Here is a 25,703-nt window from a genome sequence, read left to right on the forward strand (position 1 = left end):
TTTGAAAGCTTAACCGACCAACAAACCCCACAAACATTATTTACAACTGTTATAAGCAGAGGAGCTGTACATTTATAATTCTATTCAATGCTGGTCATTGCAATCTTTCCCTATCTGAACAATTCAATTCTCATTATAAGTAGGAGAGACAAAATCAGGAGACATGGAGAAAGAAATCGTGAAAGAAAGAGAGGCCACTGTGTGATATCTTGGGCTGCAGAGCCACTTAGCAGACAGAGAGGGAATAGCAGAGGCTGAATCAGAAGAAAGATGGAGGTGATCAGAAATTCATCATTTTTGGACCCCAGCAGTTCTCTTAGACGTGATTTCATTGTTTGTACCAGTTTGTTGCATGACAAAAAGTGCTCCCAAATACATTTCTCTACAAGATGCCAATCAGGATAGAAAAAAAGACAATCATTGTTTGATTATCGCCAAACCATATCAGAAACATCAAACAATCTGTCAGTCCCAAAGAAAGTGTATTAAGAAAGGCTTACAGTCATTATAACTTTTAGAAATGTCTATATTCATTATCCAGCCCGTTCTCATCCTTTAGCGTCACATAGAACGCTATATGACAAAACGGCGCTATACTATGCACATGGCACCCTTTATCGTTAATATAACACGCGAATCCAAGGCGTCATAAATCCTTTAGCGTAATATGAGACTACCCTACCCTACCCCACACCTAAACCTAACCATCACAGCGCGTGTTATATTAACGATAACGGGTGCCATGTGCGTAGTATAGCGCCGTTTTGTCATATAGCGTTCTATATGACGCTAAAGGATGAGAATGTGTTGTCATTATCCCACTTTTCTAATCAATCCTGCAATGCTGATGTAGCAATGTGCATAGTTCAGAGAAGGAAGAGGGAACAGGTGAGGGTTTTTCAAAAAAAACAAAACGAAAGTAAAGCGGCAGCCCCTCAAGGACGACTGTCGCACAAATATAAACAAAACACAATGTAAAGTCCAGGGGCCTCATTTTTAAAACTTTGCGTAGTATTTGCGTCAGAAGTGGCGTACGGATGAAACATAGGACGTGCGTACGCACAGAAATATTCGGATTTATAAAACCGTGCGCACGCACATCCTATGCATTTTTCCCTTAATAAATCACAATCAGTTCTAAATGTAGCGCAGCTTTTGCGGCTTCATGCCACGCCCATAGTTGCCCATAAATAGTCCGTGAAATGCCCAAAAGTTAATATTCATGAATTGCAAAATCATGTTAAACACAGAGGAAATAAAAAAACGTAACTTCACTCAATGTGAAGTAGAACTTATTGTTGGCGAGGTGGAAAAGAGGAGAAACATGTTGTTTGGAGGGCACAGTGTGTGCATTACTAATGCCAAAAAGGCACTTGAGTGGCAAAAGGTTGCAGACGCCGTAAATGCTGTAGCCTCACAACCTCGGATTGTGGCCGAAATAAAAAAGAAATGGTCGGACATCAAAGTCGAGGCAAAAAAAAAGCGTCTACGTAGTCATTAATTCAAGAGGTGGCCAAGGAGTTGGGCGAAATCAAGACTGTCCTAACTGAAATAAACTGCATAATAAACTGCATAATTCTTGAATAAATAATATATTTTTCCACACCTTTTGTTGTGAAGATGATGCGTTCACTCCGAATCCTTCCATTTAATCGCCACATCTTCTAAGAGCTCAAGATCAGCCATTGTGCGTCATTATACATCCATTTAATTCTGCATCTGACAAGCTACGGATATCGGGTTTAATCTACTTGGAAATGGGAAATAGTTCAACGCAAATGTAATTTCTTGCAGCTTTCTGAATGGTTGAGACACGTCATACGTTATTTTATCAAAAATAAAACAAACTAAATGCATATACCAAGACATTTTTACTATGAAAACAACCTTTCCCAGTGGACAAATAATATTTATCGATCTATCTCCCTAATTATCTATCTATCTGACTGACTATCTAATTGCTATATCTGCTCCGTTAGACGGACATATTGGCGAGAATATTAGTTTTGTACATTATTTCGTTCTGTTTACCATCTTATTTATGAGGATGAATTGCATACCAATATTATAGCAGAAAATATTTCACTTTCTTTTTGGAAATATATGTTAATTTGCATTTCTGTTACAGATCGATCAAACAGGTGTTCGTGTGACTGTTAATTGTAAGCTGTTAAGACTTGCTTTGTGAAGTATTCGTGTTATTTATGAGAGGCAGTATTGCAATTTATTTTACACAACCGTCTACAGTTTCACACACTTTCACGTGTTTTTTCCAACTGCCGACGGTGTCGCCATTTCTCATTTCACCCGTTTTTGTGCGTACGCCTGGGTCAGAGCTTGCCTGAAGGACCGCACATTTTACCGTCAAGTTTGTTTTTTATAAATACCAACTATTGCGTAGAGAGCGGCGTACGCCTTCTTTTGTGCGTACGCAACGTTTATAAATGAGGCCCCAGGCCTTGTCCCCTCTCCTTGAACTATCATCACTCCTTTTATCCTTCAGGAGCTCCTCAATGAGACTCGAGGCTAGTGTGGAGGTCACTTTTAATATGGTTCCTTCTCATGGTCTCATTCTGCACAAAACCTTGGTGCTGTTTTGTACTACGGACATGATACCTAAAATCATGTCTGCTATTGAGAAGAGGTGTGATATAACTTTTCGAAGTGATGGTTCTAATAAAATGGGGAAAAATATCTCATGGACTTACACTGAGAAGAGGCCACTGAGACATCTAGAGCAGGAGTCTTCAACAAGTGGTTTCTAGTGATGCTACAGGGAATCCGCCATTCATTTTTGTATCTTAAACTTTTGTAATGGAAAAAAAGTTAAAATTTCAAAAGGAGTCAACCCTTCGACCCCCTAAACATTTGAACAGTAGTGTACATATACCAAACTCTGTATACATTGTGGGCAATATTTCTGGCTTGGTGTGTCAATACATGACTTATCTTTATCTACTCTTTATGTGTAGTGGTAGTCTTGATCACTGAGCCTGACACTGATAATCATTTTAGCCATCAAGGCCCAACCACCACTCGGCATTTACTGATCTCAGGACCTCACCTCGAGGCACCTCAACTACGTTTCTGACCTGGTTTGCTTACAAATCAAGCGCTGACTCAACCAGATGAGTCAGACTGTGCAACAGCAGAGTGTATTTATTTGTGACTGCTGCTGCGCTGCAGGGGCAATGCAGAGAGGTTGAGAACGTGGGCGTTGTTTGTGCGTATTTGTTTATTATTCGTAATCACTCTGTCTCACGGAGTCGTTCATGGGCACGTACTCCACGAGGGCCTGTAATACTGGTCAGGAGAGGACGTGACCCTGACAGCACTCTCTAAATTAGGAATCAATACGATAGCGTTAACAATCAGCCGGACAATGGAAAATGAAGTCTAGCAGTGTAGATTGGTTTTATTGCCTACATGATCAATCTCAAAGGAAAAGAGATACTGGAATAGTAAAATTCAGTTATTCACTCACTCTCGTGTCATTCCAAACCAATGTGACTTTCTTTCTTCTGTGAAATACAAATGAGAACGTTTAGGTGAATGTATTTTAAATATAATGAAAGTGAACGAGGACTTAGATGTTTAAGCTCTAAATTTACCAAAAAGAAGTGGCGTTAAAGTGGCGTTAAAGCAGTGCGACTCGTTCGGTAAAATCATCTGAAGCCATATATGATAGATTTATGTAAGAAACAGACAGTTGCTATTTACTGAAAATCTTTCAGGCTGGTGAAAAAATTTGTATCATCAAAGACTGTTGTTTAGGTAGCAACGTTCTGAAACAGCAATGTCCGTATAACATCCTTAAAGGTAAAATGACTGTAAAACTATTATTTAAACAACATGTTGAAATGTTAGTTAGTATTTTTGTGTTAAAAACAGTCATTTTCCCTATAAACATTATTAGCATCCGACTGCAATACTCAACAAAACTTGGAGACGGATCTGCAGTAACCAAAAAGCCATGAGAACAATCTCGTAATTTTGATGGTCCCCTTTGAACATTCTGTTGACTATAAGTAACTTTGCAACTACATGCCAACTAACTCTCATTAGAGTATTAGTAGACTGTCTGCTTAACTCTTTATTGTGATGCTCCTCCAACTGACATTCTACTGACTATGAGTAACTTTGAAACTACATGTCAACTTATTCTATCGCTAACCCTACCAGTCTACTAATACTCTACTAACACTCTAGTGAGAGTTAGTAGATATGTACGTGGAACGTTACTAATAGTCAACTGAATGAGTTAAAGAGACCATCCAAATAAAGTGAAACCACAATCTCTACTGATGGCTTTGCCTTTTCATCCAGAGAGGAAGTTAAGATGGTATTTTAAATAAAATATATATCCCATTCTTCAACAACTAGTTGAGTAAATTTATACAGAGGCCCAAAGGCTTCAGCGATTTGTAATGCGAAGTCTATTTAAGGCTGAAATGCATGGTCTCGCTACAGATGCCATTAACAGATTCCCAAGCCATTTGAACAGCAGCTGATGTGTATGTATAGATGGGGCTCAAGCAGATAACTCTCGTTTACTGTCCAGCCCACACTATACAGGGCTGCGTGGGGAACGCACCCGAGGACGAGAAAGAATGTCAAATCAATATATAGGAGAATAATATGTCTAAGGAGGAGATGAGTACAGAATGGCATTTCATTACAGATCGATGCGAGAGTGCTTTTCATTGCCTTGATGCTATAGAACATCCCACCGGGGTCCACAGAACCATACCGCCTCCCTTCCGCCACACTGGATGAAGAATGCATTGATGCTATTGACAGACTTGTGGGAATGTGTGTGTGTATTGTGTAAGTATCACAAACCAATTTGAAAAACCCTTAAAAACGTTTAAAATATATATATACTGTATATATATATATATATATATATATATATATATATATATATATATATGTGAATTAATGTTCTGAAGTGAAAATCAAGTAGGGAGTATTGAACACTGTGTAGGGACCCTGTCAAACATCGTTCAGTTCATGGTCTCTCCTAACGAGCTGATGGTGTTAAATCGGGTTGATGTTAGAACACAACGTCAGACTGACGTCAACATCCAACATCGGACAGCCGTCGCATTTTGGTTGTAAATTAAATTCGAGTTGATGTCAGATCCCAATGTCAATCTGATGTTGGCTTCTGAGTTGATTTTCAATGAAAAACCTCCAACGTTGGACAGATGTTGCATTATATTTATATTGAAACTGGCCATTACCGCATTTGTCATCAACCAATGCACGAGGATTTAAATGTCCAAATAATTAATTATATAGACCATTTCACAAGATGTAAACAAGACTGGTCCAGAAGCACTTCCTGTTTCAGTTTGCAACTATTTTCTTTATTTCACATGTAAAGAAAGCATCTTAAAGATGTTTGTTTAACTTTTTGATTCAGTTTTAAATGTTCTGTTGGTTGTATTTTATCCCAGCTTTTTTGTAGTGTTAAAAAAATGAAACAGGAAGTTCTTCTGGACCAGTGTTGTTTACATCTTGTGAAATGTTCTATATAACACATTATATACCGTTGCTATAATTTTTTTAGGTTCGTAATGTCTAATACAGATCACACTGGTCACACTGGTTCTACTGTGGTGCTAGATGGTAGAAGGGACAGGTCTGGTAAAAGGCTAGAAGGTCTCGGCTCACCCAAACTGCCAAATTTGTATCTTCTAGCAACACAACTGATATCACACAATTTCAAAATCTAAAATCTTCCTGGGGTTGATGCTAAAGGGCAGTATTATATGAACATGGAGACAAATATCTAACCTTTACTTGTGAGTATGTGTACAGTACCAACGCATTCAAAACCATTTTTGCCGTATACATGCCACGAGAAATGACAATCGTGGTATAGATACGCACTTTCATGAGACTGTGTTGTCTCATCCCAAGGCATCATTTAACTGACACTTTTGACCATGCTTCAACATCCGACGCTTTAGGCACCCTTTAGCGTCAGTTACATGACGCTATCCTAGGGTGTCATCTAATTGACGCTTTACCTTTACGCCGCCTTCACACTGGCAGTGGAAATCAGCTCCGTAATACGCAATACGTTCCCAACGGACGTCGTACTACACAGTGAAAAGCGTCGGACGCGGGTAGAACAAAAATGGCGGAGAGATTAAAGTTTGATTCCGTCAGTTCTGTATGATCTCTCTAATAAAGGTTATTATGCTGCGTGAGGAAAGTTGCTCAGGACGTTGACATGTCAGGTCCGCAAAAAAATGTGATCTAGTGGTCAATAGTTCAATGTCTACCTTCAATTTAATTGTATTAACTGCCCTTATAAACCTTAGAAAGTCATGAAAATAAAAAATGACATGACAATTTATCGTTATAAAATCATTATTTATTTTAATAAAGGTTAAGAATTCAGGTTTGTTTATCAGTACCATAGCAACGCTCAACTTCCGCTGGAATTGTCGGATAGGAACCGTCCGTAGCTTTTCGCACGAGTTCAAATTTTTGAACGCATCCGGATGACCAACGGACACGATTTTCTTCGCACCGCACTCGGTCGGACCCGTTTTGGACCCCTTCGCCTGCGGTCTGCGAATCTCCATAGGAAATGAATGACTTCCGGTCGTTTCGCAGCCGCATCGGAGCTGATTTCAACTGCCAGTGTGAAGGCAGCGTTAGCGTCAGTTAGACGACGCGGGTAGGTTTAGGTCTGGGGTAGGGTTAGGGTTAGACCAATAGGAAAGCGTCATCTGACGCTAAAGGGTGCCTGCAGTGTTAATTAGATGACGCATGGTCAAAACCGTCAGTTAGATGACACCTTGGGATGAGAATGGGCTGACAGTACAAAAAAAAGAATTAAACAAACAAACAACAACTGACTGAGCAATATATGACTAGACTATTAGATGGCATGGCACCACAAGCAATGTTTTGGGAGCACGAATTCAGTGATATCACCAGTCTGTAATAACTGTGCAAAAAGTTGGCAACATCGGCACATATTTGCAAACAGGGCTTTACATTAACGGTTGTCCTGTATTAAAGGAATCGGAATTGCATTCCGCATTAAATCAATTTTGATATATCAATAATCAATATTAAGAGGCTTAGCAGACGTTGGGTTTTGGTCATTATCACTGTTAAAATTGTCTTTCTTTTTTTTTTTTTTAAACTGCCCGCTACGGCTGCCTACAATAATCCGTACAATTATATTAAAAAATCTTAATTCAAAATAAAGTGAAAAAAAAAACAATAATTTTTCAGAAATTTTCATTAAATATAAAAAAATACCACAACCGTAAACCAACAAAAGATTGTACTTGAACGTTGGATTTTCGTAACTTAACAACACAACCTAAAAACAACAGCTGATGTCGGTATTGGACGTCAAATTAACGTCGGCATTAGCCATGTTGAACTGACGTTGAATTTTGGTCGCCCTACATCGCGACCAAAATTTAATAAAATATAAACGTCATATGATGTGGTGTGCCTGCTGGGTTGCTTTAATTACACACTCGGGCCCTGATGTCATTTCAACCCCTGCCAGGCCTCTTTTTCACCCCCCATAACCCTCCAGGCAATGGAACGGTCCACAGTTATGAAGCTTCCTCCTTTACCAGTCTCTCTCATCGCCTTGGCCTGGTACAATGAGAATGAAAGATAAGAGTTTTCATTATCTGGCCCCTCTCTTGGGACTCTCCCCACTCTATCTCTCCTTCTCTATCAGACTCAAAGGGTTTTTTTTTTAAATAGGGAGACAGTCCAGTTGATGGCTATGGCATCTTTTTGTCTTTTGTTTTGATTTCCCACTCCCTTCATTTCCCCATCCACCCCCCCAACCCCCATCACAATCACAGCAAGAGGGCATGGGAGGCCTCTACAGTCCATTGCTTGCTCTTCCTCGTTCTCTTTCTAATTTTCATCCCGCTTTTCCTTTCCATTTTCAACAATGCGTGTGAGGGTGATAACCGCACGCAAAATGGACAACTCCCCTGTTTCTGCTCCTTTGAAATTCACTCCATTGTCTGGTCCGTGGAGTTATAAAGCCAAAGCAAAGGCAGCCTCTCTTATCTCGCTCTCTCAGTGAAAGGGACTTTCCTTCATCGCCACGGTTGTTGCGCATGTTTGCTGCGCGCGCGATGCTACGTGAGGATAATAGCCTCAGACAATGTCTCTCTATTCAAAAGACTGTTCGGACCATGCTCCAAATCCCCCGCTTTGAAACAGCCTGTCCTTGCTCTAAGAGCAAACAGACAATCAATCGTGGCCAACCTTATTGCATGCAGTTTGTCTAATCAAGGTATTAGAATAACAATAGGAAGCTTGTTTCGGAGAATTTTACGGAGTTCGATAATGACAGCAGGCGAGTTGGCTCAGGATGGTGAAGGCAGCATCTGCTGTCAGTTTAGTTGGCCTTTTTGTCATGGATGTGACAAAAATAGAGCCTTCTGCCATGAAATGCTTCTCGAAAATTTGCATCATTGGAAAATAATGTCAAGAAGGTTGTGCAATACATGGGAAAGCCAGTGACCACCTACTTTTAGCAGAATTTTTCAAATAAATTTTCTCTGTAGGATTTCAAAAAAATCTGTTCATTGAACCAATGAAACAAACCAACCAGTTGTAGCTTTAATCACAACAAATTTGAAACAAACACTACATAAAAAAGTAGAAAAAAGACAAAGGTACAAGACTATAAATTAATTTATGAAGAAATGAAATATTCATGCCATAAAAGCATAAAATATATTTGAAATAAATAATCGATATTTAAGTCTATATAGTCTATACAGCCTATATATATTCAACTATGCATTAGTATATAGCAGTAGTAGTATAGTGTAGGGAAAATTGAACAGATTATGTCATTCACAATGCCTTGGAGCGACCAGCAACTACTGAGTTTGTGTTGTGGATCTTTCTTCAGCAAATTTATATAGTATATTGTGTATATATTGTAACATACAAATATACTATTGTATTTCTGTTGTACATTTTCTAAAACTGGAACATACTGACATGTGGCTCTTACAGACGCACACTGCTCATTGTATACCTATCTTAAAAAGGTTACTTTATCGCTAAAGTCAGTCTCTCTATGGAGAATCGCTAGAGAGTATTCATCCATTATAGTTCAACATAGATAGCAAAAAAAAAAAAAAAGATTTGATTATGACTGGAATATCTGAAGTTCCAAGAAATCCCATTTTAGTATCTGAGTGTCTCTGTTTATTCTGGTACACTGGCTTTAATGGAATAACCAGTGATCCCTGAAAGAATGTTCTAGAATTCATCCGAAGCACAACAGCAAACAGTGAGAGATTACAACATATGTGGACTTCAAATGAGCTGAGCTCCGCTGGAGACGGTCATGTGTGCAACCTTCTGTCATTAATTTCATGTTTGAAAATGTCTCAGTGGCAAATGAGGGACGTCTTCAGCACCATCATTACATCCGGATATATGGAGGAGTGTCGGATTTTGTCATTTATTAGCGTCTGAGCTGATTCCACCAGACAAATGTTATATTATGGAATCAGCTCTAAATTATTAGGCCTTCAATCGTTTCCAGAAAGCTGAGAGCATGAGGTGATTAAGAACAATTACTGAATACAGCACCGATCATGCAAACAAGAAGGTATGGGCCTGAGGAGAAGATGTACTGTAGCACGCATGTGTTTGTGTGTGTGTGTGTGTGCATGTGGCAAACAGTCTGTTACACTAATGAATCTTTGTGCTGATAGGTCTGGAGATGCAAGGTGACAGATCATAAATAATCATTTATGCCATTGTGTCTCTGTACTCCATAGCAAGCCACCAAGCACTGACACACAGCAACCAAGCACAGCTGCTCCGCTAATGCCACCACACTAGAGAGAGAGAGAGAGAGAGATGAGGGGGGACTGATTGACTTAATGTCACTGAATGAAAAGTAATATATTTTAAATATGCACTGTGTATTTTCTGCCCCACTAGAAGCATAAAATAGAGTGATTTTGTTAACAATTTTTTAATGTATTTTTTAATAATGTATAGCTCGCTAGTGGGACAGAAAGGAATGCGCACTTCACCTTTTAAATTGAAAATTATATGACATACATTAGATTCACCTTCAACTTTGCAAAGTTATTGCATTTTAACAAATAAATAAATCTAATATTTAATGTATTATTTGTTTTTTCAATAAATTCCAATACAGTATTTTCTACACAGTAAAAGTCTAGTCACATCAGAGAATATTTTGCGTTTTCAACTTAAGAAAAAAAAAATGTATCTAATTGTCTCTCATCTGACCTCATGTCAGTCCAAATCCACATGACTTTCGTCTGTGGAACACAAAGGGAGATGTTTATCACACTGTTCAAGCTGATTTTTTCTATACAGTGCACAATATGGAGATTAATGGATGTCAAGATGTCAAGTTTCAAAACGTATGAGAATTGATATGAGAATTAGTATGAAAAATTATGAAAATTGTGCACTATGTTGCAAGTCTTCTGGAGCCATATGATGTGTTATTCACTGAAAATCTTTTTATTTTTACCAATTACGTACCTCATGAAAAATGACGATGTTCCTCATTTGTATTTCTAGCATTTGCTTATTTCACTAAAAACAAAAGTTACTGCTTTAATTTTTTAAGCACAATCAACTTGGCTATATAAGTCATTTCAACTTAAAAAAAAGTTGAGAAAAGTTCAACTTAAACAAATTTAATCTTATTTTGATGAGTTAAAGTAAATACATGTCATGACTTATTGATCGTATCTTTTTTTTTTAATATGTGGAAAAATGCATTTCTAAATAAATAAATTAATTAAAATAACTGAAAGACTGGATATTATTTAGCATATTAAAGTTATCACACCAGTCAATACTGTCTAATGTTTTAGTGTCATGGTGAAAGTGATTGTGATTTTATACCTCCATTTGTGTTGTATGTCATGTGACTTTTATTGAAAATCATGCTATTTTTATTTTAAACCTTATCTTACAATTACTGTTTTAATTTTAATCCTGCAGGGGCTTCCTTATATGAAATGTATTTGACATATTTTGCACATGTATTCACAGAGCTGCCCACTTACACACTGAGCTTCCATTATAAGTGTGCTTGCTGTAATGCTTTTGAAGCCTATACTCAATGAGGGATGAGTCGAAATGAGTGTCTGTGGTAATTGACAGCAGGACTTGGATACCGTCCAGAGACATAAACTTTAAAAGAGCTCAACATATTTCTTTAATCTGAGGTGAGACGACAAAAACTGCGAGAGTTGTCAATACGCAGCACAGAAGAGTGGGTTCTTCAAAGATGTTCTCTCTGAATCGCAAAATATTTCTACAGGTTGAAAAGTATCAGACAGAACACCTGTGAGAGAGAGAACGAGTTATAAAAAAACAAAGCAAATGAGGATGAACAAAGAAAATGCCACCATAAAAGGGAGCTAGAAAAGAGACGTAATGAGAGGTAAAAGAAAATCAAAGGCCTCTGTATTGTAATGTAGGTTATTTACACTATAATCAATAGTTGACATCCTATTAACGTTTAATGTGAACCTCCGTTAGATGGCAGAAATTGGAGATAGCACCGAGGATTCCCCTGTGCTCGATCATTAAGCAGGGATGTGCTTCTCGCTACTAGAATTATAAATTAAAAAAAGGGAAATAGATTTAAATGCTAGTTTCTATCCCACAGTCTATAAAAGTGCAGCGCCCATTTCTCAGAGGAGGCCAAGTGTCATGATTCTGCCTTCTTGTCTTTGATATTCTCTAGTCGTGAGGCAGGATCATGACAGAATCATGTTTTGTGTGCAAGCGCATGGCCAGTTTGGGCCATGTGCTTGTGTTGTCTCGTTACGTTACCCCGCCCCCTTGTTATCCTAGTCTTGTGATTATTGTCTAGTCAGTTTCACCTGTCCTTGTCATTAGTGTTCCCTTTATAATCCCCTTGTGTTTGCTGTCTTGTGTCGGTTCATTGCTAAATGTTACCTGTGAGTAGTCTGTGAAAAGCATTGTCATTGTTAGTATTATACAAAGTGTTGTTGGTTTCTTGTTCAGTCATTTTCTAGTCTTGTCAGTCTTATTTCCCTTGTTTCGTCTGTTTTGCCCCCTCGTGGGTTTTGTTTTCCTGTTTTGTCCTAATAAACCCTGAGTTCATTGTACACTGTCTGCGTTTGGGTTCATCTCCGTGCACAGCCGTGACAGAATGAACCGACCAGAACCGAACCCAGCAGACAGTATGTCCTCGCCCATCAAGTGCCAGTCGGACCCTCTAGAAGATTGGTGGCTCAGGACTATCTCCGATTCACGGAGTGGCAAGCTTTCGATTCCCTCCCAGGGAGAGCTGTCTTTGAACGAGTATGCCCGGGTTGTGGATGAGGGGAGGTGTCTCTTACCTGAACGCCTCTTAAATTGCTACCTTATTGCGGGTCTCAATGATCCTCCTCCTCTTGCTGAACGGGAGAAGCTGGCCCGTCGTCCGTTCCGGGATATGGTGGTCTGTTTGTCGCGGAAAGACCCGCCGAGTGCCACCGTGTCGCCATCACCTGGCTTGCTCCCCGTGATCCCGGAGGGTCGCGTTCTCGCCGTGGCTACGGTGGGGGACCGGACTCTTCCCACCTCGACTCCCGAGGCGTCATCCACTGTTACAACTCTTCGCGGAAAGCGGGGAAGACGGCTGTCGTGGGAGTCGGCGTCTGAGTCCTCTTCGACAGAGTCTACACTTCCTGGGACCGTCTTCCCAGAGCCTGCTACGGTCCCCGCGGAGCTCCTTCAACTGGTCACTAGTCCAACTACGGTCTCGGTACCGCGACCTAGGAGAAAGAAGAGGAGGAGGGGAGCGCCCTGTCCTTCGTCTCCGCCTGGTATAGAGCCCGCTGCAGCAGTGGATGTCCCAGAGCCCGCTGCAGCAGTGAATGTCCCAGAGTCCGCTGCAGCTGTGAACGTTATTCCTGAAGCTACAGTTGTAAGCGCTGCAGAGAGGGCCGAGGCCGATTTAGCTGCTGAAAGTGTTTTGCGGTCTGTTTCTGCTCGTCAAGACATGCCTGTCCGCGATGCCGCTGAGGTTTTGTCAGAATACTTAAAGACCCTTGTCAAGATCCTTGAAGTCCCTGTCAGTCCTGTCAATTTGCCCTGTCCCGAGTCCACAACTGCAGTGAGTGCCGTACCCCAGACAGCTGCAGTGAGCGCCGTACCCCAGACTGCAGCTGAGAACACCGCTCCCAAGTCTTCTTCGATAAGCTCTGTCCCAGTTTCCCCTCTACGATCTCCTACTACACCTGCTTTGTCTCCTTCGTTCGATGTACCCCCAGTTGCTATCCCTGTTGTGACTTCCACTGTTCCCAAGACCCCGTGTGTTTCCCCGGTCAGCCCTGTCTGCGCTCAACCCTGGACTGTTTCCCCGATTGTTCCTGTCTCCACTAGATCCCAGACTTCTAAGTCTTCTCCTCGTGTGTCTCCGTCCAAGCCAGCCCAGAGTCCTCGTCCCCAGTCTTCCTCCCAGTCAACCAGGATCCCTTGCCCATCGACTCACCCGGAACTTCCCATCACAAACTCTGGCATGCCCCCCATGAACTTTGTGTTTCCTCCACCCCCTCTACCCTGTATGATGTTTTTGATGTTCCACCCCAACCCTGTCGTTGTGTATTCTTGTATGCCTTTGTTAGTTTTTGCCATGTACTGTTGGTTTGTGTCTGTGTCACAGTCTGTCATGTCCCGTGTTTAATGTCCCCTTGAGGAGCGTCTGGAAGCCGCTCCTTAAGGTGGGGGTTCTGTCATGATTCTGCCTTCTTGTCTTTGATATTCTCTAGTCGTGAGGCAGGATCATGACAGAATCATGTTTTGTGTGCAAGCGCATGGCCAGTTTGGGCCATGTGCTTGTGTTGTCTCGTTACGTTACCCCGCCCCCTTGTTATCCTAGTCTTGTGATTATTGTCTAGTCAGTTTCACCTGTCCTTGTCATTAGTGTTCCCTTTATAATCCCCTTGTGTTTGCTGTCTTGTGTCGGTTCATTGCTAAATGTTACCTGTGAGTAGTCTGTGAAAAGCATTGTCATTGTTAGTATTATACAAAGTGTTGTTGGTTTCTTGTTCAGTCATTTTCTAGTCTTGTCAGTCTTATTTCCCTTGTTTCGTCTGTTTTGCCCCCTCGTGGGTTTTGTTTTCCTGTTTTGTCCTAATAAACCCTGAGTTCATTGTACACTGTCTGCGTTTGGGTTCATCTCCGTGCACAGCCGTGACACCAAGGAGACACAAAATTTAGGATTAGAAATTAATCAACAGTACAAATATAAAACTAAATAAATATTACAACAGCAAAAAACAGGCCTCCGTGTTAATGTGACAGAATGACCACCTTTTATTTTATTTGGTCCCAGCCACTTTATATTAGGTGTCTTACTACTATGTACTTAAAGTGAGTCAGAATATTTAAATAAAATGAAATAATATTCAACATTTTGTTACAGGATTTTCTACATTTGAAGAAAAATGTCAACATCACTATTAGCTAAGCTAATGGCACAGCTGACCCCCAAACTATCTCTTACACTTCACTTAACTTTTTGAGAAAGGTGCTCCCTTTTAGTAATTTACAACTTTATTCAAATGGTTTTATAGATCACCAATACAATTTATATTTTAAAACCTGGAAAATTTGCTTTGACATACAATTAATTCTACCTGTCATGTAGAAAATTCCCTCTGACGTGCAAAACCAGTTTTAGCATTGGAAAAAAAAGCTTTTACTCAATCACAGGCAGCTGTGATGGGAATCTATGGTGACACGACAAAAATTCTGCACAGTTTGCTAGATTTAGGGGAGGCGGCACATCTTACCCCACTCCCCTTTGCCTTTCTATTTTTCTTCTGTCTAGGGAATAAATCGCAATCTAGTTCTGTGTGAGACACCGCAGTGTGATTCATTCGTAAACTGGATCACTCTACAAAGAGACTTTAAATGAGAGGAGCCACATATGAAAGAGAATCGTAAAATTAAATGCAGTCAGGACTCGTGAATATATTATGTCGAGAGTCACAGTATTTGGAAAGCCAAGTTTTTGCAATAGATCTCCCTCATCATCTCCATTCTCCTTCATTTATTTTGAAAACTAAGCACCATCGTTCTCCTTCATTAATACGTTTTTGTTCTTCTCTCTCAATTTTCACTTCCTCTCCAAGTGAAGTGAATAAAGGGGGGAAGGGTTCAGAGCAGAAGAAACATTCTACTTTAATTTATAGCTTTCGCCACAGTGGTGGAACACGCCTGACTACAGCGCTCACTGGCGTTTATGATGTATAAAATTAAATTACACAGGGACACCAGCACACACAAAACCCAACACCTTCTTTCCGTCTTCACTTCGATACCTTTTAAAAGGTGTCTTATTATTGCAATGGATTATTAAAGTCTTCTCTCACTCTCTCACACACACACACACATTCACTAAGCGTGGATGTTCATGCAGAAGTCAAAATTCATTACAAAGTCTTACTTATTTCAATAAAGTTGGCATGCGTTGTAGCCCTATCTGAGAACTGGTATAAAAATCTGCCACACAGTGTTTATTATGCTTTGATTATAAGGTGACTGATGAATGAAACGCATATAAAGTTGATTAAAAGACCAAACTGGATGACCTACAACAACACAATGCCAAAACGTCCTTCCACACAGTGCAGCAACAGTTTTCAATATCTTTCAGTTTTTTTTTTACTCGCTACTATATCTATGAGACCTGCTGGCAGGGTGAAATCTCAAACCACAATCTAATAAAAAGAACCATGATGGATCGTAAATATTTTTGATTGGGTGACTACAGGACAGGGAAGCCCCACAGGTTTTCGAGACTCAGCGCCAAGTAATATAGCAAAACATCAATTGACAGCTCGTATTGATGGGAATGTTTGCACACATCAACCCTGAGCTGTGATTTGAGAAAGACTGAAAAGCAAGATATCTTCAGTATAGGAACACAATACTAATACTGTGTTTGACCCCCTTTTGCCTTCAGAACTGCCTTAATTCTATGTGGCATTGATTCAACAAGGTGCTGAAAGCATTCTTTAGAATTGTTGGCCCATATTGATAGTATAGCATCTTGCAGTTGATGGACATTTGTGGGATGCACATCCAGGGAAAGAAGCTCCTATTCCACCACATCCCAAATATGCTCTATTGGGTTGAGATCTGGTGACTGTGGGGGCCATTTTAGTACAGTGAACTTGTCATGTTCAAGAAACCAATTTGAAATGATTCAAGCTTTGTGACATAGTGCATTATCCTGCTGGAAGTAGCCATCAGAGGATGGGGGCATGGTGGCCATAAAGGGATGGACATGGTCCGAAACAATGCTCAGGTAGGCTGTGGCATTTAAACAATGCCCAATTGGCACTAAGGGGCCTAAAGTGTGCCAAGAAAACATCCCTCACACCATTACACCACCACCACCAGCCTGCACAGTGGTAACAAGGCATGATGGATCCATGTTCTCATTCTGTTTACGCCAAATTCTGACTCTACCATCTGAATGTCTCAACAGAAATCGAGACTCATCAGACCAGGCAACATTTTTCCAGTCTTCAACTGTCCAATTTTTTCAATCTCTTTTTCTTATTTGTAGTGGAGATGAGTGGTACCCAGTGGGGTCTTCTGCTGTTGTAGCCCATCCACCTCAAGGTTGCGCGTGTTGTGGCTTTACAAATGCTTTGCTGCATACCTCGGTTGTAACGAGTGGTTATTTCAGTCAAAGTTGCTCTTCTATCAGCTTGAATCAGTCGGACCATTCTCCTCTGACCTCTAGCATCAACAAGGCATTTTCACACACAGGACTGCCACATACAGGATGTTTCTCCCTTTTCAAAATCCCAGTAACTGAGCAGATTGCGAAATACTCAGACCGGCCCGTCTGGCACCAACAACCATGCCACGCTCAAAATTGCTTAAATCATCTTTCTTTCCCATTCTGCTATTCAGTTTGGAGTTCAGGAGATTGTCTTGACCAGGACCACACCCCTAAATGCACTGAAGCAACTGCCATGAGATTGGTTGATTAGATAATTGTTTTAATGAAAAAATTGAACAGGTGTTACTAATAATCATTAGGCTATATCAAACATAAAATTAAGCTGGCATTAAAGTTAGCTAATTTACATTTGGTATCAAACTAGCAACTAATAAAACAAAACTGCTCATATAAAATTCAGTTTGACCTCGCTTGACGAACAACATTTGATAAAGGTTAAGAACCATTTTTTTTTTAAGAGTACCATGCTCTATTTTATACCCATTTCATGGAACACTGTTGTTTCATTCTGTTCATTGTTGGTGATGAGAAAAGCCCTTTTGAAAGCTAATTTATTTTTGAATCTAAACTGGACTTTTAAAAGCACAGTATTTCTAATTAAAGACATGGAACACTGAAAGAAAGAAACAGTACTTTTGATAAATGTGTTAAGTACAATCACATGAGATGAAGACTTCCATATCAGCAATCTAGAAAAAGCAGTTTTTCTCTTCCTTCTATCATTGTGTCCACCATGTTAAGATCACATGACCAGCTGAATTCTTCTCACTTTATAATTGTTAATCCCCTTTTTGATTACAGAACAAAGTCAGCTAAACAATACAAACAAAAAATTGCTTGGTGCACCTTTGCATGGCTAAATTGAATTATTATCAGAGCTCAACACGAAATATCAGCTACGAGCAAATCAAAGGCTTATTTCATTCCAAGTGATTTCAATAAAATATGTTTTGTTACATATAATGCTGTTATCATTGATTGAAAAGGAATTAAAAGTGTATAAGCATAGTGGTTGACAAACGTTTCATGCCAAGTACCACTTCTGATCAAATAAAAACCTCCACATTGTCAAAACAATACTCATTCTAATTGTATTAAAGGCAGGGTAGGCGATTTGTTCAACACATTCTCATCCCAAGACGTCATATAACTGGCGCTTTTGACCATACGTCAACATCCGACGTTTTAGGGTACCCTTTAACGTCAGTTAGATGACGCTATCCTAGGGCGTCATCTAACTGACGCTTTACCTTTAGAATCAGTTAGGTGACGCGGGTAGTTTTAGGTCTGGGGTATAGGGTTAGGATTAGATAGCGTCATCTAACTGACTAAAACGTCGGATGTTGACGTATGGTCAAAAGCGTCAGTCAATGGGAAACAAAACTGTTACTAACATTCTTCCAAATAGCTTATTTCATGCTCCAATAACAAAGAAATTATAAAGGTTTGTAAAAACATGAGGGTGAACAAATAATGACAATTTTCATTTTTGGAAGGAAAAATGGAAAGATTGTGAACATTAAAAATTCATTGATTAATAATAATTTTCCTGTATTTAAGATAAATCTGTTGCTATCTGACTAACCCTTGTCAGCATCTGGTTAAGACACATATTAGAGGCATAAAACATTGAAAATTGTAAATAATTAATGATAATAAATAAAACGTTGTACACTTGTCGTGGGAAGCCAGTATTTTGATCTTTGTCGTCTGTGATGAGAAAATCCTTTTTTAACAGCATATTTACTTATAAATAAAATCAGATGGTAATTGTAAATGTGCAGTATTCATACTTTGTAAAACATAAAAATGGGTAAATAATTAGTGATAATAATTAAAACCACATTTAAAACAAAAATAAATAAATAAATAAATGATGTAATTTCCTGGGGGCAGTGCACTTTCCTCATTAGGAGATGATTAATTACAATAGAAGAAAATCATTGAGGTTATTTTAATCTTCTGGCATCCCTGATAAACTATTTCACATTAAAAGTAGTCGCGACTGTGGACCATTGGTGATTTACAAGACGTGTCGTGCTCATGACACTTAGCGTGGGTGGATTGCAAAGGTGGCTTTGGGCCATAATGTCTAAGGTGTGAAGTAGACAGCCCATGTCATGCACTGCTGCTGTAAAGGCAAGGGATAAGCTTTCATCTGGCAAAACCCTGTCTGATTAACACCCTGTCTTATCCCGTCACCCTCCCCACCCCTCCTCCATCTCTCCTCATCTCGCTTACCGCAGGCCACTTCCCTGCCACTTCTTTCAAAAATCTGCTGAGTAATTCTCCCTCCCTCCGGTGCCCAGTTGGAGAGTAAAACAGAGAGAATGTGAAAGAGACAGAGAGACAGTAAGTGAGAGAAAAAGAAAGATCGAAGAGGGAGGGGTGGATAAGGAGCGGACGGCACCGACGTTAGCCTTCTCGCAGGACTTGTCCGTAAATGAACTCATTTTTCATCCTGCCTCCGCCGTTAATGACTGGCACTTTCCTCACGCAGAGCGCGGGCCTCTGAAGAGCGGCCCAAGTGACAGAGCTCCATTCATCTTCACATGACGGGAGCACAGGGCCACAGGACACAGCGCCGCGCCATGCGTCTGGACACGGACCCGGCGTGGGACCGCGGGGACAGTTGGACGGGAGAGGCACGGGACGACTGGCAGGGATGCTATCGCTGAGTGCAGCTGCACCAAAAACAAGAGAAAGTCTGTCCAGACGGCTGCCACTTCCTGTTTTTTCAGCAGTCGTTCATGCTCTTATAGAGCATAAATGCTAGGGAAGTGTCAAGATTAGGGTCGTCTAGTGTTGTCGACTAGTTAGACATTTTTTGTCGTTTTCGATTTATATTAAGCATTTTTATTTAATTTGTCAACTTTTGTATTTTTGCACCAGTGCTTTGATGGCAACTTCTCAGAGAAGATTTTAGCGTGCTGACAGCGTTTTGTGCTTTAACTTGCTTTAAAACTACTAAAAATTCATCCTCTTTTTCACTGTTACTACAGCCACCAAACATAGTTTGTGAAATGAATTCACTCACTGTAAACAAAAATGTGTTAATATATATATATATATATATATATATAGTAAATACTGTTTGATATCATAGTAGCCACTTTAAAAAATGCTTTTTTTATGTTTTTCTATTTGGCTGTTGGCTGTAACACCATGAGTGTTATATTCATATGTTTAAAGCCAGCTTAGAGAGCAAAGAACATTTGGAGTACATTTTTGAGAAAAGAACATTTGGAGTACATTTTTGTACATTTGGAGTGCTGTCAGTACAGACAAAAATGACAAAAATCAGTGTCACCTACACCGTGTTATCGTCTTTTTAAAATTCGCACCCTGTTGACTTCAATGGGGCAAGTTCTAAACCTGCTTTTAGCCTCTTATCATCCTTGATTTGTAATTATGAGTGCAAAGCCATGTGAGTGGTGTTATTAAGAGTGACCACTGTCAATCTGACTGCAGTAGATGTGAAAGATATTAATAAAAATGATGTTAATTCAGCCAGCTCACATATACTGTATTTACTTCCTGATTTCGGTCAAAGTCCACAGTAGTCGATTGTCGATTTTGCGTGCGTAATCATTGTTAACTAAGCAACAGTGGAGACTCGGACTGTCAGCTGTCAGCCAATGACAGTTCTTTGTGGTGTTCTGAGAATATCAGCTCAAATGGATAGTTCATTCAAATCAGATGTTGAAAATCATTTAGTTACCAATGATCGCGCACGCAAACTCGACAATCGACTACTGTGGACTTGAAAACATGAGCTCAATATTAAAATTGACCGGAGTTCTCCTTTAATGCCGGGTTCCAATAAGTTTGTCGTTACGATAGTCATTGAGTCAGAAACGCTTTTGACACCGTGTTTAGACTACAATGTGCTTCCTGAACAATCATAACGCTGCGCATGATGTCAACGAGAAGACGGAATAGGGACTGACTTCTGAAAACAAGAGCGTAAACAAACAATGGCTACCGAAGTGCTGTGTTTTGGACACATCAGAAAAGTAAAAAAAAGACAGTGACACATGGGCTGTCAATCCTTCAATGAGAACTTGAGGTAAAATATCCACAGATCTTTCATCCATTGCATAATTCCACCTCAGCAACAATACCATTGTCTCGCTTTCGTTTTGCCACGTTTGAAAACTCTGCACGAAAAAGCTTCTGTGCTCCTATTGGTCAGCGTCACAGATGTGACGAAACCTGTCGTGGAGGACCAAAAAAAATTAGGCTTTAGGCTTAACTCCACTTTAAAACATACACTCGCAAACTTCCCTAAGCACTTCCCCTCGTGGGAATACACCGCCATTTTGAAGAGCGTTCAACTTCATCAAGTGGGCGAGAGAAGTTTATTTGGACAGATCCTCGATCCCCCGATTTTGACAGAGGGAGCAAGTCTACTCAATGGGTCCCTCTCATTACTCAAACTGATGCTTCCTTGTTTATTCGCTCCCCCGTCCTTTAGCCTGTGACCCGTAAACCGATCGAACTCGGCCATCTTGAAGGACATCTCAATTCTCTAATTGCACCGCGAGGAGAGATGGAACAAGGATTGAGGAAGCTTCCTAAAGAGAGTCATAGGCATCCTCACATCCTAAGGGTGTGGAGCTAAGATGCTCGGAAAGGAAGTGAGGAAAGAAAACAAGGATGCACAAATATGAAATGAGAAGCACCCAATATAAACTTCAGGCAGATCCATAGACCACAATGCAAAGCAATTGTGACGTCACAGCAGAGCATGCTTAATTTACTCCCACCCCACTCAACTCTAGTTATTCTGATATACCGCATAATACTTATAGTTACTGTATATTTTATAGTATTGTTATCATAATCGTTTATGTAACTTTGTTAGATTTTTCAGTGGGGTCCATTTGCCCCAATGCAGATTCCAAGTGAGCAAGGGCTTAAGGGTGCTACATTTAAACACATTTAAAGAGTTCCGCCAGTAGTGGGCACTCGTGCAATGTAAGCAATGGCATACGTCCAAGTGAACTAGACGTAGGGAAGGGAATAAAAAAAGATGTGCTTAAACGCAGCCATGGTCTTTCTGTCGGGTGGTAGAATACATTGAATCTATAGACTCTCTCAAGTACATTTTCTGCACTGACTTTTGGAGAAAATCCCAACCCGATCTCACAGGAATTCGTACGAATTTTACGAGGTGGCTAATTCGTAACAATTCATACGACCTCACTCGTACAAATTAGTATGATTTTGCTAAATCGTACATATTTTACGAATTGGCCAATTCGTATGAATTCGTACGAATGACCTACCCCTGACCCCCCCTCCCCCCCCCTCAAACCTAACCATCACGTGGGTTAAGACAAATCGTATGAATTCGTACGACTGAGGTCGTACGAATTAGCCACTTTTTAATCACTCGTACGAATTCGTACGAATTGGTCGTGAGATAGGGTAGCCCCCATTATTAATAACCAAACTGTAATATCATGTGTTGAGATTTAGTATTGACCCTATAAGAATAAATGTTTCATCCGTCTAACATTTGCAATTATGCATAATTTGAATACCTAAAACATGCTAATGACAAGGTCAACCACTGATCTTATTTTAGACCATCCTTGACTTAAAAGAGCAGACTGAGAGTCTCAAAGACGTTGGTAGGTGTGGGAGGGGAACTTGTATTAAGTATGCAAGTGTGCGAGGGAGACAAACATCTCCCACTGTCAAACACAAACTTAATTGTGCCGCCTGTAGGTCCTCAGTATTGTATTACCTATTGGGTGAGTGATGAATCACTGCCATAAAAACAATGTTATTATGGGATGATAATAGCATAGGTCAGGGTTGAGGAATGACAAGAAAAACAGCACACAATTCTTTAATTTAAGAGCTGCACTCATTATAAGATCACTTGTTTGTTTGTTTTTTTTTCCGTTGAGCTCTGATGCCGCTCCAGTCTATCCATGCATGTTGATGCAGAACATTTGTTGCCCTTATATCTTTTCCTACAGGAAGCTCATAACCACAGATGACAACAACAAGGGATCGCTGTGCACTTGTAAATTACAGAGGTGAAAGCAATGCTGCATTGTGGACACATCACCTAATAAAATGATGCAGTAATGATGCTCTTTTATCAGTTTCATTGCTGTTTGTGTGCATTTGCTTTGCAAAAGCTTTCTAGACAAGTATTTTAAGCAGTTCTTATTATCTGAAATTAGTACAAACGTTTTGAGGTGGCAAATTCGTACAAATTCAGACCTCACTCGTATGAATTCGTGCGATTGTTGCCCAATGGAGCATCACAGTCCCGCCCACGGCCGGTGCCGGAAGTAAAAATTCAATAGAATTTTGTATTGCGAAATTGTATTGAAATTGCGAATTCGTATTTCATATTTCGTATTTTTGTCGTGTAACGTGTGTGAAACCCCGCGAAGGTACGTGACAGACTGAAGATCGTGTAATGACGTAGGGCAAAGTTCATTGGTCGCAGCTCAGAGACTCCCCCGTGCCATTGGATGTGCAGTTGCCGCAGCACAGCCAATGAGCGAGCCAGATGCTCAATGTTTTAGCATGTGCAGCTGCAAATGCGTTTTAGATATAGAATTCAGTAAATCGAGGAAAAGGAGTTTCCCTGCACATTCACTAAATAAAATTCACTGGAGGAAAATAGTTCACGTGGCCATCGTCAGTCCTCAAAGGGCTTTTTAACTGTGGCTTCAGTCGACTTCAGTGAGGCACGGTGGTTTATGGGATGAGTAGTTCCTTTGCTCGGAAAAAAACCTTGACTTTTTTTATTTTCTTTGTTTTTTCACTCGAAATTGTATATTTCGAGTGAATTTGTACGAATGACCTACCCCTGACCTTGCCCCTAACCTACCCCAGTGAATTAGCCACCTTTTACTCACTCGTACAAATTCATACGAATTGGTCATATATTGGTCAATTCATATGGATTGATAGCGTTGAATCCATACTCACAATTATTTGTTCATAACTCTGAAGATTCTATAAGAAAACATAAATAAAAATATAGATTTCCTAATTTTAAATCTAAAATACACACAAAGTATTCATAAAACTAATTTAATAAATAAATAAATAAATAAATACAATTATTATAATATGTTATAATATAATATATATATATATTATATATACATAAACATATATTATTAGACTATTTTGATGTTCATTAAGAGTATAGTGTTATGTGTATAGCAAACGTCAGATAATTTGATCTTGAATTATTTGAGTTCATATTGAGACTGCAGATATTGGTAAATTCGCGCATGGTTTAAGACGGTCACCATGATTTTGCCAAAATATGTCCCTGGATCAACATATTTTCGAAAATTCTGTCCAAACCCTACCCCTAAACCTATACCTACCCATAACTTGCCCCTAAAATAGGTGAATAACACTGATGTAGAACCAGCTAACCCTTGGCATAAACAGTAAACTTGTCTAATAGACTATATTTAGTGTAAAACTGCTTTATATCATGTCTATGTGCTGAATCTAGTGGATAAACGGACATCAGCCCTGTATGAATGTCGAAACGAGAGAGATGAAAGATAGGAAGATAGGAAGAAAGCGGACAGGAGAGGTTGGGATCTACACGACTTTCCACAGCAGATGGAAGCTTCTCAGAGTGACACTCGACAGTGAGGTTACACCTGGAGGAGAGAGACTGGCCACAACTGCACCTGTGGCCATCAGGAACGACCGCTGTCATGCCAGCCGTTCTGGCACCGGTGCCCGGTAGGGCAATGCCAACCTGGAGCAGTTATGTGCCAGAGCACATGGCAAACAAATCAACACTGAAATGATGTTTGAAATACATTAACAGCTGTGATAGGGGATATAACACACACACACACACACACACACACTGAGAGTTGAGGTACAAAACCATTCAGAAAGGGTACACATTACTGATATTTGTTCTTTGAGCACATGTGTGCAATTATGATTAAAGTGGAAAACGTGTATCACAGCGGATGATGGGTACTGGTCATGGTGACTCACAGCTGTTCGACAATCAGTCACATCATGCCAGAGAGGCTTTTGAATCATTAAAATTGTGATATCTATTAACTGAATACAAAACAAAGAAGCTATTAACTGATATTACCTCAAATATACCTATTTTTTAGCGGAAGTGTTTTGACTCCTTATCCTTTTCCTAACACAATTTCTGTTCATTACTTGCACTTTATTCTCTTTAAAGTAATGTTATAGGTACAAGGAGAGTTAAACTCTATCGAAACTCCACAGATGCGCATCGATTACCAAAAAAAATAAGCCTGACTTTAATTAGTAAAAACAAGGAAAGACTTTGTTCACAGTAATGCACAACTAAAGTCTATGGAAAGGAGATGCATAAATACCCACAGTTTTGAAAATAATGCCACAAGACAACTTAATGTTATTAATAAAAAAACAATACTAATTAATAAAATATGGCATAATACACATTATGTTAACATGCTATTATTTATTAATGGTCACACTATTTTAATGGGCCCTTAGACATACTGTTCACCTACATGTTAACTAACTCTCATTAGAATGTGTAAGTAAAATTAGTAGACTGGTAGGGTTATGGTTTGAATAAGTTGACATGTACTTGCAAAGTTATAGTCAGTAGAATGTCTGTTGGAGGAGAATCACAATAAAGTGATAGCAGATATTAAGCAGAAAGTCTACTAATATTTTTTTTGACATGTAGTTACTTATAGCTACTTAAATTACGTGTAATATCAAATCAAAAAATAAAGTGTTACCTAATACGAGATACGAGATGACTTGAATGCAGCATACGTTACAAGTTTGCTGGTATTTGCAGCTTGAACAACACAATCTGTATGGAAGATAAGCACTTCAACAAAAATAAAAATGCTAATTTCTGCTT

General features: G+C 39.7%; 1 protein-coding gene across 8 annotated transcripts in view; it reads right to left on the reverse strand.

The window, feature by feature from the left end:
• LOC120477333 (uncharacterized) overlaps nucleotides 1-25,703 on the reverse strand; it is a 90,713-nt gene that overhangs the window by 31,502 nt on the left and 33,508 nt on the right. The window lies entirely within an intron of this gene.

This window comes from Pimephales promelas, chromosome 19 (assembly GCF_988280905.1).
Source record: "Pimephales promelas chromosome 19, fPimPro1.hap1.1, whole genome shotgun sequence".
Lineage (NCBI taxonomy): Eukaryota > Metazoa > Chordata > Actinopteri > Cypriniformes > Leuciscidae > Pimephales > Pimephales promelas.